General features: G+C 38.0%; 2 pseudogenes across 1 annotated transcript; both read right to left on the reverse strand.

Annotated features, from left to right (window-relative positions):
- Positions 1 to 3,908: 3,908 nt before the first annotated feature.
- LOC148294786 (uncharacterized) lies at positions 3,909 to 7,366 on the reverse strand (annotated as a pseudogene).
- A 1,108-nt stretch (positions 7,367 to 8,474) lies between these two features.
- Positions 8,475 to 12,306, reverse strand: LOC110744536 (homeobox-leucine zipper protein HDG2-like; annotated as a pseudogene). Its single transcript, XR_015835072.1, has 9 exons — positions 11,960 to 12,306; positions 11,734 to 11,851; positions 11,277 to 11,642; positions 10,442 to 10,543; positions 10,112 to 10,315; positions 9,818 to 9,992; positions 9,388 to 9,659; positions 9,172 to 9,267; positions 8,475 to 9,052 (listed from the first exon to the last, which is right to left on the reverse strand). The product of XR_015835072.1 is annotated as a homeobox-leucine zipper protein HDG2-like (transcript).
- Between the last annotated feature and the right edge of the window lie 1,724 nt (positions 12,307 to 14,030).

Raw genomic sequence — 14,030 nt, forward strand, 5'->3', positions numbered from 1 at the left:
AACTCAACTCTCTCTTCCGAAAATATATTTTCTTGTTTCAGACTAGTTCCATTTGCTCAAACTCAAAGCCAAGACCAAATCAACCATAGTCATGGTCGATTCCAACAAATTATTATTCTACGAGTTTCTGGCATACATGAAATCAAATCCATAACCAAAATCAAGCATATGCCCTGAGTATCACGTGGATGTGTTGCCCAACATGGCGGCGTTGCAAGAAAATGGTGGTGTTATTATTAGATATATGCCCTAGAAGCCAATATAAAAATGGAATACTCTAAGGATATAATATTATTAATATAATCCAAGGGGAGTGAATGTTACTTTAAGATACATAATGTACACAAAAGTAATAAGTCCATGGATAAAGATATAATGGAAAGGAGTCTAAAAAAGTTAGATTCACGAGACCTTTCCATCATTGGAGTATCGTATCCTAAAAGGTTCCTGGTCATAAGATCAGCAATTGTACAATGGTGAACTGCAAAGACTGGTACACACTATGTTTGCTTAATTGAGAGGATGACTAGTCTCAAATCATTCGTGTAGAGACACTAAGACAAGTGTGAAGGTGCTTTATAAAGATGGAGTTCACTGAACACGATCAACTCAAGAATTCTTATTATGGAAGTCTTACTTACAAGTGTCAAAAAAAGAATTCTAAGTTATGATAATGCAAATTAGTCATCAGACATGAGACATCACGGTTGTCTAGTGTATGAGTTGTTTGTCTTTGAGAGCACCATAAAGTCGTATCAAAAGGATGTAACTTAAAGATGTTCCTCAAGATACTCAGCATGTACACAGAGGCATGTGAATGTACAAAGAGGAATCTCTACATTTAGTAGGAAGAGAGAATACTCTAAAGATATGATTCGTTGAATCTTTGGCCAAAGTATAGGATGAGAATTGAAATAATAACGTTTGCAATTACATCCAAGTGAATCGTATAACCTAGAGATGTCGTGTTAGGGATTTGACAGAAGTCAACCATATCCCAACAACACGACATAGAGTATTGTAATCACAAACTGACTAGGTTCTCTAAATGAATTCTATTTAGCTTAGGTAGCCATGACCAAGGATTAAAATATCGGCCGTGCAGATAATATCAGGCCTCCAATTTACGGATATTTTGGGGGATATATCGTTATCGTTTTAGGTATCAGGAAAAAATCAACAAAAATGACAGATATAGGCATTGAAACACATAATTTTGGTGTAAAACTTTCATAGATGTTATGTACATTACCAATGAATGTATTGAACATATAAAACTCAAAATTTACTAATAATATGATATACATATGATGAAATATAAGTGGTATGTAATGCGCTTTAATGAAAAGTTTGGAAATAAAATGTTGATTAGAATGAATAAACCATGCATAAATCCATAGTTTGTTTAAACATTGGATTACAATTTAGATAAATGTCCATCTACATAAATGAAGAGCTCATATAAGGTTCAAACAATGAGGAACAACCATCTAGATTCATACAATAGTCATACCAAGTCATGTAACCTGAGCAGTTTGTAAGCCATGTTTGAACATGGTGCACATATGTCTCTCTTGAGCTCCCTACTGTCCTCCCATATATGGGAACCTAACTGTTGCGTCGATTTAGCTGCACCAAAATGGTTTCAACTGCATCCTCAACTTGTGATACTCGCAAGTGCACGAGCCGTTTGGTAGTATAGCATATGTAAGTGCGAGGTCGATCCCACGAGGATTGGTGATTGAATGATCCAATTTGTTTCCCCTACACAAAATAGAAATGAAAAAAAGAAAATAAATAAAACAAGAAAGAATGAAATAACTCAAGCAAATAAGTTCCCAAGTTCAATTAGATTAACGGATTGATTCTAGCTAAAGTATGATTAAGCCATGGTGTTTGGTCATAACCTTGTGTTCCTAATTCCCTAATTTGATCATTTGTTGTCTAACCTAAAACTAAGCATTAGGAACCCATTAAGCATAGAAGAACAATTTAAACAACCAAGCATGTATCTAATCCCTGTTGTCGAATGTCCATACATACTCTTCCTATTCATAGTTCAATTCGAATTAAAGCATGGTGTCTACTCTTAATTCAAACCAAGATAGCTAACATGCAAGCCTAAATGGTGATCAATCATTCAAACTAGCCTATTAACTTATAAGCATAATGAATAAGAACAAAAACCATAATTGAAACTTGGAAACTAATTAAACTTGAAACTTAAGAAAGAATGTACATTACAATGAAAAGTAAAGTGAAACTAAGAAAAACTTAATCAGAATTTCAGAATTTCATTACAACAATTGAAAACTTAGAAAGAGAAACTAAGAGAATTTGAGGGAGAGAAGGGAAGGGAGCTCTAGAGAAGTGTTTGAGAGCTCCCCCCTTGGGGTGTGTTTTGAAGCTTGAAGGCTTCTCTATTTATAGGGCTAAGAGGGAGGAACATCATGATGAACTCCCACACCATCCTTCATCTTTTGCTGCACCTCAAGCATCTTCACATGGGTTCAAAGGTGATCAGTTGTGGCTGCCTTTGCTGCCAACCCATGTGGTTGCCTTTTGGTTGCCAACCCATGTGGTTGCCTTTTGGTTGCTGAAAAACGAGTTATCTGAACCAGTCTTGGTGTAGGAAGGCCAGAGGTTTCAAAACGTATCCAATGGTGCTCAAATTTGGATATGTTATACTAGACACCCATTGGAACAACTTCTATGAAGAAAGTATTCCCATCGGAGCAGTAGAAGTGTGCGTTTTGGGCCTTGCAAGTTGGAAGCCGAACAGAGACTGGAATTGACTTCATTTCATTTCTTTGCTTTACATGCATGCACATGCTTTCTCTATAATAGCTCCAGCATGTACCAACTTGCTCCTTTAGAATTTCATAGCTGGAATGCCTCCCCACTTCACTCATTATGTTGGATCCAAAGTCAGTTGCAGCATGGGTGAGGCACATGGCTTAAAGGAGGAGACAAGGCTCAAAGTTGGCAGCTGCAAATCCTCCTGAGCATGGTTCAGTGTTGGACGGGCTAAGGACTCCACATATGTTCAATTGGGCTGAATTTTGGATATGTTATACTAGACACCCAATTGAACAACTTCTATGAAGAGTGTCTCCTCATCCGAGTTGTGCAGATTGCTGAAATGAGACCTGCAAGGTGACTTACGAAACTGGACTGACAAGAAGTGTGGCCCAACTTTGGTTTTGTCTTTAAGCTCTTGCTCTTTGCCAATCAGCCCTTAACATGCATGGATTGCATCAAATGTTATCTCTTGCTATCTTAACCTACAAAACACACAAACATAGGTAAGTGACTCAAAATAAAGAGAAACTAAGCAAAATCACTAAGTAAAGAAGGCATGCAAGTGTATGAAATTATGGACTTATCAAAATAGAAAATGAATTAAAAGCACAAGTTTAACTCAATAACATAACCAAATCATAAGCTAGAAGGGTACAAAATGATATACAATTATGAACCGATCACTAACTAGTAGGTCCATAATCTGTTTCATCATCTTGAGCTCCATAACTAGTTCCACTATAATTAGACATGACATAACCATAGGTCTAGTTCCTATGCTCATAGATCCAAAATTGATCGCCATGTCATCTTCAGATGGATTGATTGGTTGGCTTCTTCTCCTTGAGTATTGCTTCCCAATTGCGCCAATGCCTAGTCCAGCTTCTCTGCATCATCTTGGGTGGCATGAGTAAAATCACCCTTGATAGCAAATGGGCTATATTGTCTTCCTTCTTCATTACCTCCTGACCCATCATTACTTCCTCCATCATTATCTGACGAATTGGATGAACTTTCCTTTCTACTAGTATTGGCATTGTCACTCAAGGGACGTCTTTGACCTTGCCAAGGTCCAAGCATATATCCCTTTCAAATGATGAAGTATCTCAACTCCTAACATCTTCGGATATGACTCTATCAACATCAACTCCTTCTTGGGCAACATGTTGTGCTATAACGGCATTAGGACTGCCTTGTTCATCATCCAAGTGAGCTGTCATAATCCATTGTTGAATTCGATTATTATCATCATCAGATGATTGCCCTGCAATATCAAGAAGGTCTATGTAGTCATTTTCTGCAATCTTGTTCATTTCGACCTCTTCATCACGTAGCTTAAGTTTCATATTATAATTGCAAAAGACAATCTTTTCCAGCCTAGTATATGCGAGACCGTTCCTTTGTTTCGTGTGAATAAGAGAAAATGTACTCCAATTTTGCTCACATGCAGATGATGACGCTGTCTATGACAATATACACATAGCAATTTTTTGCAAGTTCGGGGCAGAATCACCATGAAGATTCCACCATTCTATTGGGGGGATCAATTTTCTTGATTTGACGGCCATCTTAGTGCGAAATGTCTTTCTACAGTCTCTAAAATTTATCACCTGGATTCACAATATTTTGTGTTCAGTATGCATAAAACTAAACTTAACGAGGAAGACATTGTTTTGTGTTCACTTACCTCAGCCCCAAATGCTTGCAAACCTCTATCCCCATTTGGGTTCAACCTTTCAAATACGCGTTGGAGTCCTGAAAGTAACTCTTTATTATGGCCAACCCCTGTTTCATATTGATATCTAGGGTTCAAGTAGTGGGCTATAAATATGAAGATTAGCTAATACCCGTTGTATAAATTTAAAAATCGATGCACTTTTTTACTAAGAGATTAAAACGTACCAGCTTGATGTAATGGACGAGATAATGTGACATCCCATCTGTGATTGATGATTTTGAGAATCCATTTTTTTTCCCTTCAGTTTGGAAATCTTCACTTTCATTATGTGAAACATATCATATAAGATAGGCATGGTAGGAATTACCTCCGTGTCAACAATTCGCAGGCTCATAGATGGATTGTACTCCTTCCCAGAATCTATGATCAATGACTCGACTTTCAATTCTCTTCCCATCTCTTGATTCTCTGAATCGACTATCATACCATTCCTCACTTGTAAAAAGTTGTATGAACCCAACTTTCTTATATAAGATGCTATTGATGGTGATGTAGTTTGTCGCAAACCAGGTTGCATCAGGTCGGACCAAATCCCCTTAACAGAAGATCCTCATTTGAGCCAATAGCTAACCATGATTGTAAATGTAGTTGGTTAATTTCCTAGCCTTATTTATGACATTAGCCACCGACTCTTGCTTCCCAATATCTTCAAATATTAGATATATGCAATGTGCAGCACAAGGAGTCCAATAAATAGGGTACCGCTCCATCATCATCTCTCCAGCCTTAACAAAGGCTGAACCATTGTCGGTGACAATATGAACAACATTCGACAGCCCAACCTCTTTTATGACATCCTTCAACAATTTGGCGATGTACTTTGCATCCTTGGTTTTATCTGAAGCATCCACTGATTTCAAAAAAATAGTTTTCCCGTTTGAGTATACCATGAAATTTATTATGGACAACCTCGTCGGGCCAGTCCATCCATCACTCATGATGGTGCATCCATACACACCCCAATCTTCCTTTACCTTTTCCACATAGGCTTGCATATCTATGTGTTCCATATCTAAGTACTTATGCTTTATTTCATACGGCGATGGTGTGGCTACACCTTGAACTAATATAATCGAACTCATATTAGCAATTGGTGGGTTTAGAATATTTAAGTTCAAGAAAGAGAAGTCGTAAGGAATAAAGCAAAACCTTCTTGTTGGGATGCATCAATCATGTTCTTGAAATGAGGGGAACTTGCTTTTTGAGGAGCCACATTCTCAAGTATGAAGAATTTGCTGCAATATCTTCTAAGTACCTCTGCTGAGTTTCTAATCATGCCTTTGATTGTTCTCTATTTTGCTCTAGTGTTCTTGTGTGTCATTGGTTCCGGAGGAGATCAGAGTGGGTCTCAAAGGCTTTGAGTGCGACGGTATTGCGGTTGACTACTACCACTTGTTCCCCCTGCAAATCGTTTGCTTCCCATTCTGTAAACTCCTTCTTGTCTAAACCGTTCTTCTTGCTTCAACACTCTAATGGCAGCAAGGTAATCTTCTTTCTCCGCTGGGTGCATGTCTAGAGGATATGCATATCCATCCTCATTATCATCATCATCATCAATAGGATTGCTACTTTTATTTCCCATGTATCCCCTCTTGCTGTAGATCTTATGTTTTCTTCAACAGATTTCTTATGTTGTTTGCTAGACTCTTTATCCTTTATCCATGCAATTATCTCCTTCTTAATATCTAGTGGTACTTCTTTGCACTTCTTTACACTCTTATGTGGATCAAATCCGGCCAAATGATACTTTAGCCATGTAATTCCACCACTTTTAAATGTGGTGTCACAAAATGTGCATATTGTGCCATGCTTATTGCCTTCTATTGGATGAGAATATTTCTATGCCACATCAATACCACCAGGCACACTAGCTCCACTCGGTGCACTACTACTTGCCATTTTTAATCTATCGCACTTAAATATATTAAATTAACTTACAATATCAAATTTATCACAGAAATAATACAGACATGAGGGAGAGCACCACATACCTGAAACAACAGTCAAAGAGAACTTGCAAACAAGGAAAGAAGCTCACAAACTAAATAAAAATTGAAAAGCTCATAGAGAAAGAACAGAAGTGAAGATTTGGTACTCCAAAAGAAGCAAAATAGCCTCTGATTTAAAGAGGGCTTCTCTCGTGATAACAGTGGGAAGTTTTGGGGGTTGGGGGACAATGGTATATGGGCTTTGCAGACTCTATTTTACGGATTCTAGTTCGATGATTCTCTGGCTTTGATGGAACTAAAGGTAGTCAGATTGTTTGGAGGTATGTGGGTAGTGAATTGGATATTTCCAATTGCCTGAATTTGATATTGCCAATTGATTGTGCATGGATTCTTCATATTAATAATTAATGGATAACCCAAAAACTCTTTTGAATTGGATATTGCCAATTGCCTTCAAAAACATCTAATCATTGGCCACATACCTCCAATTCAGTGGACTATGTCAGTATTTTGGGTTTCAATTTGCTTCAAAACTTATGAATTTTTTTTTGGGGTTTTGTTATTGGTATTTGGAAATATCGAGGATATCGACAAAATATCGAGGATATCGCACATATTAGGGATATATCATCGATACATGGGAAGATATGGCCTTACCCCCCAGTATCGATGTCGACAGTTGAAAATACCAATATATCGGTGTATCAGCCGATATTTCAATCCTTAGCCTTGACATATTGCTAGGTGTCACTCATGGTTTATGGAAGCCTTGTAAGGACTAATTGCAATTAGCATTCGCTAATAGGGAGAATTGTATAGAGGGATACAATTCGCATTCGATTTAGAAGAAACCATTCACTACAAGAAAAATGCCCATTTGCGACAAATATTTGCGACGGTCGACGCGGCCCTCGCAAATACATGTAATTTTAAGTGGGGGTGATTCGCGCCAAAATAATTGCGACACTTTAATTAGTAATGTTGCATCTCACATCGCAAATAGGTATGGAAGTGTTTAATTTGCGACGTGCGTAAGTTTGCGCTGTGGAATTAGGCTTTTAACAACGTATAGAGTATGTGTGTTGTGTTATATCGCTTTTAACAACAGCCTATAAATGCGCGTTGTTGAAATGGAATTTCGAGGATATTTTAACAACGCATCCTGGCGTGTTGTTGTATCTGGAGTTCAACAACGCTCAGCTCATGTTGTCAAAACTATATTACTTTACTACAGTACAATGTTCCTAAAAGAAACTATCCGAATTTCCCTCACTCTCCCTCACTCTTTAGCTAAAAATTTCAGTCTCTCTATCAAACTCTTTTTAAATTTTGAGTGCTGCTTTTTTTTTGTTGGGTAAACTACTAAAATGCCCCCTGAACTTGTACATAATTATTAATTTACCCCCTGACCTTTTTTTTTAGCGAATTAAAGACTTGAATTAAATTGTATTATCAATTTTCCCCTTACCGTCTAAATCAACAACATGTCATCCAATAATCCATCAAATCATTAAAAAAAAAAAACGAAAAAAATATATACTTATGGACCCCACCCCCCTTCCCCCCAATTAACTAAGGTGAATTATTTCTAGGGGTGGGCATCTCTACGTTCCATAAGGAGATAAAATGAGTAAGCTACTATGTGTTTATGTTGTTGGTGCTGGACTAGTATTCTTATGAAACAGAGCTTGTGTCATACAATACTCTTATGAAACTCATTATTGTTGTTTTTATGTGCGGAATGAGAATATCAGCAGAGGGAGAGAAGTTCTATTTTACTGTTTTGATGTGCAGAATGTTGTGTTGAATCTGATGGGGCTGCTGTTTGGAAGGAATCACTGTTTTTTAAATCATGATTTGTAATAACTATATAATTAAGCATAATAGTATTGTATTTCTTTGAGAATCATGTTCTGTAAAAATTATTATTGCTTGCAGCTTTTTTTCTTTTTTCTATTTTTTCTTTACCTCTTTGGGTTGTATGATTAGTGAATGTTTTATGTGTTTGATATTAGGAAACTTGAGAATGAACATGTTCGGTGACATGGAGAAAATGATGTTTTCTTTTATGCCTAAACCGGCCGAACCAAACCGCACCAAACCGGGCCAAACTACAATGATAGAATATTTTTCACAAGAACCAAACGACCAAATTTTGAAACAAGGAAAATCACTAAATACATAAAAATTAACTGAAGTTATGTCATGAAATTCATGCAGTGTCGGAAGACAATGCAGCTTTGATCCTCTCAACATTGCAAGCAATCAGATTGGTAACTGTTGCCACCGACCCGAGAGAGAGCTTGGCGGTCAGGCCAGAATCAACCAGAATTTGAAAGGCAACAGTGAGAAGGGAACCACCAGAGCCAGAATCCCCCATGCCTCCTCCATCTGGAAGGATGGCAAAGCCAGAAGGAAGAAGAGCAACATAGTCAGGGTCACTCCCAATTAGTACCACATTCATGGCAACAATGTCCACTGGAGCATAAATCACAAAAGAAGTTGTTTTGTCTATGCAGCTCTCTTGCAGTATCAGCATGTTGCTCTGGCTTGAATTCGCACTCTACAAAATTAAGTTCATTTTTGAAAAGGGCAAGGTTAATAATTCATTAATTGTGATTAGGAGCATAATATGGAATAATTAAGAAAATTAAAATAATAATAACAATAAGAGAGAGCTACATTTACTCGCAGTAGAGACACGCAATTTCCAGTGTCGCTACCATTAGCAATGTGTGCCATTTCTTGAACAATTCCACCATTGGAAAAAATGTCCCACTGGTGAAGCTCAAGTAATTAGTCGAACCATTTTCATTCTTGTATTTCATGAATAATTTGGTTAATGTATTAGATCTGATAGATCATCCTAAGAATTTGAAGGATAATTAATTCACGTACCTCATTACGAGAGTTCTCATCACGGAGGAATTCAAATACCCTTTTGGGAGGAACTGGAAGCCAGAAAGATGTGGCGACGCTGAGCACAATACCGGGAGGCCTGCCAGGATCATCCACGCTGTTTCGGGTCATCACTTGAACATCATCAGCCCCTGTCCCAGACAGTGTTGTCCATGTGTGAGTGGTTGAAGCGCTTACTTTAGCACAGAAGCTTATGACCATCCTTTCAGCCAATTTTCACAGACTTTTTCTGCCTTCTTGATTTGTAATCACTAATTAATCATGCATTTAAAAAAAAAAGGCTTAATTAATGAATCCATGTGCGTGCACAACATGCCATATTAGACACATGCAATCTTTTAAGAGGACGTCTCTCGTGTTAGACAATACTAGAACGTAAAAGAATAGACCTACACAAAATTGTTCTTACCACCAACATCACCAGTAGGGATGTTTGATGCCAGGGAACTGGCAAGACGTTCACATTGACGGTCCAAGGTAGCGACCCATCGTCTCACCCCAAATGTGTTGCCAGAGTTAACCAGCTGCTTGTACAGATTGTGAACACCACGTTCATCCACATCGACATGCTCAACCCATGTAACCTAAAGCACCAAAAGTTTTAAAATTAAATGACAAATAATGTAATGAGTTAAATACATGATGCAAGTCAAATATGAATCAGAGTTAAATACATAGTGTGTTTAATTATTAATTACATTACCTTTGAGTATCCATTTGGCATTTCTTGGATGAGACATCCAGAGGGTCTTCTTTGGCATGACCTTGGTGCAGGATTAAGGTGCAGAGTGTCCAAGGAGTCATCAACCACAGCCCAAGTGCCATCAGCATGCTGTTTGCAGTACCTCACATAATAACTCTCACGAGTTGGAACAAGCGATGAGGGTACTTGAAATTCTGCAGTCATCTACCAAATCACAAATAATATAGTCAACCCGAACATATAATTAACCACGACAAGATAATGTTATTAAAAATATTTGAGATTCCAGGGAGAAGATAATAGAATTGTGAAAGTAGATATATATTATACCACTTGCAAGGCTCCATTGTAATTTCCAGCCACTCCAGTTGATAGCACTTCCAGAGTCATAGCTCTCGACACAATCCCAGAAAACACAGTCGACCATTGATTCTAAACAAGAAGATAAGTAAAACAAAAAATGATTAGGGTTTATGTGTTATTCCTCTATTTAAAGACATAATTAATATTTGTTCAATGTTGATGACACAAGTGCCAAATTCTTGGCCCATATAGGCAGGCTATATACCCTTGATACGCATATACCGTCACAGAAGAAGAAAATGCAGCCAGCGGGGAAGAAATAAGAAAAAGATGGAGAGAGAAGAGAGAAGAAAGAAGAAATGATGGCTGGGAGAAAAGAAGAAAAAGCAAATGCAGAAGATGGAGAGATGGAGAGAAGAGAAGAAAGAGGGAAAGGAATGATGACGGTTGGGAGAAAAGAAAAAGAAAAGAAGAAGAAAAGAAGAAAAGAAAAACGGAAGAAGATGGAGAGAAGAACGAAAGAAGGAAAAAATGATGACGGCTGGGAGAAAAGAAAAAGAAAACAAGAGTTTGTGGGACGGTTAGATTGTAATAAATACTACATTTGTATGGTTATTCGACAAGAAGATGCATCAGTCCAGTGGTGTTTGAGCCTTGTCTCCAAACTCCTGACCAGAGTTCAATTCCTCATGAGTTCACAAACTCCAAATTTTTTTTTCATTGAAGCAAGTTACACCCCAAAATTGCAAACATGAAAAAATTTACAAATAAACAATCACATTGAATTTGAAATTTCAGCAAATTAGTAGATCTAGATATAGCAAATTTGTTCAATGTTGATGACACAAGTAAATAAGGTTACCACATCCATGAGAATCTCAACAAGGTTGATGTGGTTCATGACAAAAACAGCGCTCTCGCCCGAAGCTTCACATTTGAAATGATTGTTTGGTTTTGGAGCAACACGAGGGAATGTTCTGATGTACTCGTCTTCATTGAACACAGTGGTGTTGCCATCAAGGCTGGTCATCCACAAGGGTTCACCCATTTGAGCCATTCTGATTAGCTCTTCCATGGCTGCCACTGCATTCTCGATTATCATCTCTCCGATAGCTGTCGGGCCACCGCAATTGGGGCAAGAGGCACTGCCTAGGGCTTCTCTGTACCTCATGTTATCGGCACGAAGCTTTTCATTTTCATTACGAAGTTGTGTGTTCTCTAGCTGAGTCTGTCAAAAAGGAAAAATAAATAAAACAAAGTTGTATATTTTCACAAACCCATTTTAATTAAAAACGTGTCATGAACAAAACATCATATACCTTCATATGGTTGCGCTTATTTTGAAACCACCATTTCACTTGGAATGGTTCCAAACCTAATTCCCGGCTTAGTTCCTTCCTCTGCTTGGGTTTTGGGCAGGGACACTCCTTGAATAAACTAAATAATAATATCCCAAGAAAAAAAACTAGAACATTAATTCAAGGTTAATTTTTTGTTTAAAAAAAAGGACCATTATGAACTCATTAACGCTTAAATACTACTCACGCTTCCATTTCTTGGATCTGATGTTGAGTGTGGCGGTGATGCGTCTTTTTCGGGCGAGGATCTTGGTCACCGAAACCGCCCTCAGGGTTGTTGCTGCTGAATTTGGTGTTGATCATATCCAGAGAGCTTAAAGATTTTGATTTTGATCCCAAGGCTTAGCAAGCTTATGGTACAATCACAGATATTACAGCGTCATGGAAAGTAGAGACAATTACGGCGTCATGGAAAGTAGAGACAATTACAACGTCATGGAAAGTAAAGTAGAGACGACTTCTTGAACGCGTTCGTGCACGTCGCGACAAATGGTTTGGGGACGGTTGAAGCTTTAATTGCTAGGGTTTCTCTAAACTATAAGAGAGAGAGAGAGAGAGAGAGAGCAAAGAAGAAAGAGAGAAAGCAAAGAAGAAAGAGAGAAAGCAAAGTAGAGATAATGTCTTATTCCTTCCACTCTTCTTTGGATCTTAATAGCTCCGCCAACACAGACAAGGGTGCAATCACTTGCACCAGTCTAGGCGCCCTATTTTGCGTCCTAACAAGGACCCGTGACCGTCAATGACTCGTTACTCCTTGACAACGATGTTGCCATTGGAGTTGCGAGGAGTCTGGTGACTCCCAGAGATGTGCGCATACTGAGAATGAGAGATGATAACCGCCTAGTGAGTGATGTCGTGGCAATGGGCGTGCAGAGTGCTACATGTATCGCAAGTGTGGGGCATCGCCTCATTGCAAAAACTCATGAAACGCAATTTCTAAAAGCTCAGTTGATGGCAAAGCAAAAATTGGTTGATGAATATCAGCACAACAACATAAGATTGAAGAAGGATGGGGCAAAAAGGGAAGAGGAGCACCGACGCCAGCTCGAGTTTTTGCATGCAAAAAATGAAAAGTTATCCAAACTGGTAACTTTTTATGCTAAAGAAACGCAAAAACAGCCAACGGCCTCAGAGCAACCGAGTAAACGAAAACGCGGAGATGACGAAGAAGCGGTGCGTGAAAATCCGGAAGAGAATATTCAGAGCGCAAAACTAAAGGCTCCTTTGGTGGAATTATGAAGCATGGCGAGATGATGATGAAGAATATGAGGAAGAGGATGAAGAAGAAGAAGAGAAAAAAAAAATGTTGTTTTTTTGTTTTTTTTAATGCAGCCTGTTTTAACACTTAGTTGTGAAAGAGTGTGGACTGAATTTGAATAGTGTAGAGAACATATAGTTTTTGTAAATTAAGAGTTGCAGGGAATTTCTATTTTTGACTGTGAAATGCGAAGTTAGAAAACGTGTCAGATTGGATAGGGACATGCAAGAAAAAAAGAAAAGAAAAGAAGAGAAACAGATAGAAACATAATTAAGAAAAGGCATTGATGCCCCATTTTTTATGAAAAGGCGTGAAAGAAAAGTGCATAGATTGTAACAGGGGTAGTCAAAAATGCAATCCTATGCAATTTCCATCAAGGGAAGGCCAGCCACCTTCAATTAATGACCACATACCAACCCACGTGATGGCTAGCCAAAGAAAGACTTCTGCACACACAACACAACACCTGATTTCTTCTTACAAAGATTGCTATACACGTGTCTCTCTGCCGATGGTTTCCAAGTTGGGCATTAAAATAGTATTGAATTGATTGTACCCATGTCCTGTGGAGGTCAGACTCATCAAACATCTTCATTCTTCTAAATTTGAAAAAGGAAAACCGAAAGGAAAAAAAAAGAAGAAAAGGGATTTGAAAGATTGAAAAAGGAAAACCGAAAGGAAAAAAAAAGAAAAAGAGAAGAGAATCATTTTCTGTACATAATGGGGGACCTTTTGGGACTTTTACAGTAGTTTTCTTGTTTTACATATATAATTTTGCATATTGTCTGTCCACTACTTTGGCATGAGAGCAAAGAGACACTCTCGTTAAGTATTTTTGTCTTCATTGTCACAAACAGACAAGTCTTTCCATTCTCTAGTTAAGGGAATAAGGAAAAATGAAGTGCAGAGAGATGGTAGTGGATCTGGGATGAAGGGAATAAGGAAAAAATGAGATTTCTTCCTATCATTGCAAAAAACAGCATCATTAATTAAAGACAAA

Source organism: Prunus avium, chromosome 4 (assembly GCF_965620075.1).
Source record: "Prunus avium chromosome 4, drPruAviu1.hap1.1, whole genome shotgun sequence".
Taxonomy (NCBI): domain Eukaryota; kingdom Viridiplantae; phylum Streptophyta; class Magnoliopsida; order Rosales; family Rosaceae; genus Prunus; species Prunus avium.